The sequence below is a fragment of the Leptonotus elevatus genome, chromosome 7 (assembly GCF_054856555.1).
Source record: "Leptonotus elevatus isolate MCC_2025b chromosome 7, RoL_Lele_1.0, whole genome shotgun sequence".
Taxonomy (NCBI): domain Eukaryota; kingdom Metazoa; phylum Chordata; class Actinopteri; order Syngnathiformes; family Syngnathidae; genus Leptonotus; species Leptonotus elevatus.
The window spans coordinates 22,138,986-22,144,890 of record NC_141245.1 but is presented as its reverse complement, the minus strand read 5'-3'; the positions used below and the strand labels follow the sequence as shown (position 1 = coordinate 22,144,890).

The 5,905-nt window shown below is 40.7% G+C and overlaps 1 long non-coding RNA gene across 1 annotated transcript; it reads right to left on the bottom strand.

Annotated features, from left to right (window-relative positions):
- Positions 1-664: 664 nt before the first annotated feature.
- Positions 665-2,119, bottom strand: LOC147171593 (uncharacterized). The gene is made up of 3 exons (XR_015095627.1): positions 987-2,119; positions 861-912; positions 665-707 (listed from the first exon to the last, which is right to left on the bottom strand). It is a non-coding gene; the product is annotated as an uncharacterized LOC147171593 (long non-coding RNA).
- Positions 2,120-5,905: the final 3,786 nt, after the last annotated feature.

Genomic DNA, 5,905 nt, shown 5'->3' with positions numbered 1-5,905 from the left:
TTCACTGCCATTGACGGCTATAAACGTCAAAAATTCATTTTACTATTTCTATTAGTGAAACATTTTTTCCACTTTTGTTGAAAATCTTGATTTTTTTATTGTAAATTTAGTTTTGTACATAAAATTTGTGATTAATCGCAAGTTAACTAGTGAAGTCATGCGATTAATTACGATTAAAAAATATTTTCTTTCTTTAAAAAAAAAAATTCATTCACTCCCATTGACGGCTATAAACGTCAAAAATTCATTTGAACTATTTATATATTAGGTTTTTTTTTATCCACTTTTGTTAACAAGAGCATGAAAACCTAGATTTTTTTTATTGTACATTTAGAACATATAGAATTTGTGATTAATCGTGAGTTAACTAGGAAGTCATGTGATTAATTACAATTTTAAAAAATGTAATCGCCTCTTGCCTCTAATTTTTAATAATCTTTTTTTTTTTTGGTATGAATTTATGGCAGTGAATGAGTTAATTTGACAATAAACTTCAAATTGGAGTGCATTAAACAGCTTGCAAGCTTCTTTATTTTATTTCTGAAATGTTCACTGTTTTGCCAAACTGCTGCTTTGTGATGCGAGTTCAATTGCGTTAACTGCCACTACAGAAGTCTGCACTCGCAAGTAAATTTCGAAAGACTCATAAATCGGGTCACTTGTACCTCAATGCACCACTGTCCGTCTTTTGAATGCCTTGTCATCATCTGCGGAAGATGAAAAACAATGTGCCTGTGGACAAAGTAAAGATGAGTACAGATATAAGATAAAAGTAAAAAGTATAAACACTGAAATCTACAGCATAGTACAGTAACAAAGTAATTGTACTCCATTACTTCCCGCCGCCGCTAGATACTCACCTTTCTGCGTAAATGTGGTCAGTTTTGCACATATCGACACAATAGACATGATCTAGTGGAGACAAAAATTCATGTTTGTATGCACATTTTTCACTTTTTCAATAGCGCTGCACTGCATCATCTCACATTTCTCCCGGATCCCGCTTCACAAGTCCAGGACGTCTTGGCACGGCACCGACCGGGAATTTTCCACAGGTCGTCACATTCACAGGCCTACCTTTGTGTGTACCCGTGCTCTCTCTGGACCCTACTCGCGCACGCAGTCACACACACACACACACGCACACACAATGTGCCAACATACACTGACTCACAAACAACGTCATGAAGCCGAGTCCAGATGTTAAAAACTGGCCCGCGCTCTCTCTCGTTGGCTTCGGGGCTGCGTTTTATATCGCGGCTCTGCATGTGAATCGTAAGCGGGAAGCACTTAGTGAGCTATTGTGGCACAAGGTGCTGCATAAATGGGAGTGGACGCGTCCAGCTGGGCCTTGGTGTCGCTGACGTCATTCCTGGCTGTCGGAATGGGAATATTTGCATTGTTACATGTTTGCTGTTGTTCAGGATAAATAGGTGTTTCCCAACATTTATAGAGCCTAGGCACATATATATATATATATATATTTTTTTTTAAAGGCTCAAAAAGCATTTCGCGTACACGCGTTTTAACACGCAATGGAAATGCTAACAATTAGCATCTACGTACACTGATTCACTAGCTAACAGCCAATCAGAGTGATCAAATATCACAATAGTCCGACACCAATTCAACATGTTGAATCCGCCTAAACGCCCCAAAGCCAACAGATCCAACGTTACGACGGTCATTTATACATTAATCAGACACCGCATACCAACGCGCGGCCACTTCCCGACTCCCGACATCGGGTTGGTGTATAGAGGCCTTAAAATGGAAAAAAGATTTAAATAAATGTTAGTCGGCGACTAAAACAGCATCGGGGTCAAAAAGTTTGTCAGTGTTTAGTATAGTCCGGCAGCATTTCAGGATTATTCCCATTCCGAGACAGAAGCTTTTCCCCACAGGGCAGTTGCGAGGCCCCCTGGTGGCGAGGTAATTAAAGCACCATTTTCCAGCCTGGCGGCGGTAACACCCACAAATGCACAGAGAATGAGCGGGGACTAATCCTGTTTGGGGCCATCGGGGAGCACTCCGGCCTCAGCCGGAAAAGACGGGGAGGTCGCGGCCGGGCCCCACAATAGCCCAGCGGAGGCACCGGGAACGAGAGGGAGGGCGGGAGCCCGGGCGAGGGAGCGGGCCGTCCCGCATTCAGCCCCGCTCCACGTCTCCCTTCTGTGTCAGTGCTTTTGTCGTCGGGACCAAGAAAAGCTTCAGAGGCCTCGCCTTGTTCTGGTCGCCATTGAGGTGACGTGTGAGGCTCAGGCAGCACTTGCATTGAGTTGGTTCATTGAACAGGAAAAAGAACATGGTGGCGGTCAATGAACACAACAAGCAGATTGGATTGGCAACGCTAGACCGACTGCATGTCAGACAAAGTTCATTATTATTATTATCGTTATTATTATTGTGACACTCAAGCATTGTTAAGGTAGAGAACTGTTCTTTTTTTTTTTTCTTAACATGACATCTGCCAACAACAAAATCTAATATTGCATCGAACTTGGACTATAAGGACTACACATCACAACATAAGACATAGATAATGACGTTCAAACTGTCAAAAATGACAACAAATTGTCAGATTTTTCTCTCTATTGTAAGGGGGAAAAAAATCCTTGTTATTTGTTAAAAATAACGGACCGATTAATCTGTTATCTGAGTTTTATTCTGCCAAATATTGGAATAAAATAAAAAAATAAAAATAAAACTCAATGTTGGCCTGGCCCATTTTTAACACTATTGTATAAAATATTGACTACGGATAAGTGTAAAATGTTCACAAACACTAGGAGGCACTGTGTAAAAGGCATACATACAGTGGAGAGAGAAAGTCTACACACCCCTGTTCAAACTATTGCTGCTGTAGGTGTGGCTGTATTCATATTTAACCTTTAATCAATCTATCTATCTATCTCGCTAGCCATATATGCAGCTAGCTTCTCTCGCTAGCCATCCATCTATCTAGCTATCTCGCTAGCCATCTAGCTAGCTAGCATGTTACTAACTAGCTAGCTAGCTAGCAAGACAAATATTCATCTATGGTTAGGTAGGTAGCTGGTTAGCAGGCTAGCTATCAAGGAAGCCAGCTAGCAAGCTATCTTCTGGAGGTAACAGAATGACAAGATAATTACTACATTAAGCTTAAAGCAAAAATAAATCATTTGACCTGAAAGCAAAGAGAAATCATTTGTGTCAGGAGATGATGTTTATCCTCTCCCGCTCAGATGTCCTCTGATATCCCCGCGTCTGCCAGAGGAATCCCGACATTCCAGGAGAATTTACGGAATCAACAGGCATGAAATTCACTTCTTCACATGGCTGCTTCTGCGCCTCCTAATCATAACCTGCACTGACAATTCAATCTCTCCACTCCAGCGCCTTGCTGCACTTTTTTTTTTTCTCTCCCTGGGCTTCCTCCTCCTCCTCCTTTTCCTCAGCCGACCCTCCCTTAATTGCATCGTACCTCTCCTCACCTCATTAGGCCCCACAGAAAACAATTAACAATGCCAACGTTCATTACGGTAATGGCTGTAACGCAGCAAGTGACCCGCTTCTCGTCTCCACAACATTACCCGGGCAGACGGAAGAAGGAAGGGGCCGCGGGGTTTAGTGTTGTTGGTGTAGCGGATGTGGTGTCCAAAAAAAAGAAGGCGTAATTAGAATCCCTAATGGCTGCTCAGGCCTGGTGATTAGCCTTTATGAAACCGACCGAGGCAGGCAAAGTCAGCCCACGCCTCAATTAACCCGAAGCAAAATTTGCTTTGGTTGATCATTCATTTATTTATTATGTTATGTATTATCCTCCCAAGATATAGATGCTAATTGTTAGCTACATGCTATGGAGTTTCCCATTGTATGTTGACCACTTTTTTTTTTTAAAGCATATTACTAATCATAGCTGCTAAACTTGTCGTGAAGTCCAGTTGAATAATTAGGTCTTAAAATAATGTAAACATTCGCAAAAGCTAATCAAAACCTGTGGCCCCCTAGTGGCCAAAGTGCCTTAAGCAGGTGCTACGTTTGCATACGACTTGGCTCTGGCAGCACCCGGGGGGTCAGTTCCACGGGTGCTTAACGTCATCGTCATCGGCGTGCCCGGCTAACTCCAAGCAAACGTGATTAATGTGTAAAGTCGGGTGAGCGGCCACGAGTGGAGTAACGGGCTGATTACAGCAATTTGGCCAGAAGAAGTCCACATTCCAGGCCTTGTAGTGCACCGGGCAGGCTAATCCCACAAGCTTGTGAAGGGGTGAGGGGTGGGGGGGGGGGGGGTCCTGCTCAATGCGATTACCAGAAATAGAACTGTAGTCGAGGAAAACAATAACAGCTAAAGGGAAATCAGCGGAGGTGTAAAGATATTTACACTCTGGTCTGAGCATCTAATCGCTTCTGGATTCACTCAAAGTTACTTGATTACTCTTAAATCTACTGAAATACTCACTAAAAGTTACCTCATAATTGACGACTAGGGGCGTCAAAAATCCATTTTAACTGGCAGTGAAGGAGTTAAATACTGCACAATCATCAGCGAGATCACTTCAGTGATGAAGCGTTTTTTTTTTTTTCAAGGCTTCTTTGATGAAACTGCGACACATTAATGGCCGTCTTTGATGGATCCCCCTCATGCGCAAAGCATTTTCAAGCAAGACAATAAAAGCGCCATTAAAGGCCTCGCTCACTCGTAGTGTGTGCGTGTACATGTGCAGTAGTACTGTACACGCCAGCCAGGCCCCCCTTCACTCTCTCCCTGGATTAATGCCGATTGTTTGGGAATGACTCGGAGCTGTCGACCACACAAGGAGAGCGGCGAGCGGAGAAAGACGAAGAAGAGGAAGAAGGGAAGTAGAGAGGGGAGAAATGATGGTGGCTGCTGTTCATTCAGTTTTGCTGGAGATCCAAAATGGCAAAAATAAAAATGATTTTTTTTTTATTACAAGCACATTTCAGCACTAACCTGAAATTCTAGTGGTTCAAGTAGAACATTTAAAGGACGCACACTGAAAACCAAGTTGTAATGCAATGTAATGTCACGTCCACTAATTTTTACGATACTGATAAATAGGCTGAAATGAAGAGAAGAAGTTTGCCAGCAACAAAAAAATATTCAAGACTTTTTTTTTAACAGCTAATTTAATAATCACACACGTGTAAGTAGATGAGAAATTTACTTGTACAGTCTCAAATGTTGGGGTCAAAGGTCAAAGTGAAATTCGTTACACTGGTTGATTTTTGTCGATTCCCCCCCTCCCCCGTTGTTAAGTTAAAAAAAAAAAAGCTAAAATTATGTGCCTGTAATTCATGTCCTTATTGTTGTAAGCTGGGACTTCAAAACAAATACATATTTTTTTAAATATTGATTAGCTTATTAATAAGTTATCCACATTTTATTCTGCCAAATATTGGGATTTGCATTTTTTCTTTAATTATTAATTGTTCACATATTATTTGTTAATTTTGTAATTTTATGATATTATTTTTCCTTACATATTTGCATTTAGATTTTATTTGTATTTATATATGCTTTATTATTTCCATATATATATATATATATATATATATATATATATATATATATATATATATATATATATATATATATATTACCTCATTGACATGAAAGAGTGGATAAAATAAAGACCTCCCCTCTAACAGAATCCTCCCTCCCTCTACAGCAAAAAAACACCCCCGACCACTTTTTTTTTTTGCATGTATATCAATGAAATAGAGCAGGAAAATCAAGGCCTTGCCTCTAAAAAACCACAGAAACAAATAAATGAAATAATAAAAACAATAAAGACCTCCCCTCTAACAGAATCCTCCCTCCATCTACAGCAAAAAAAAAGAAAAAAAACACCCCCGACCACTCATGTATTCAGTAGTTTAATTTCAAACCACACGAGCGAAC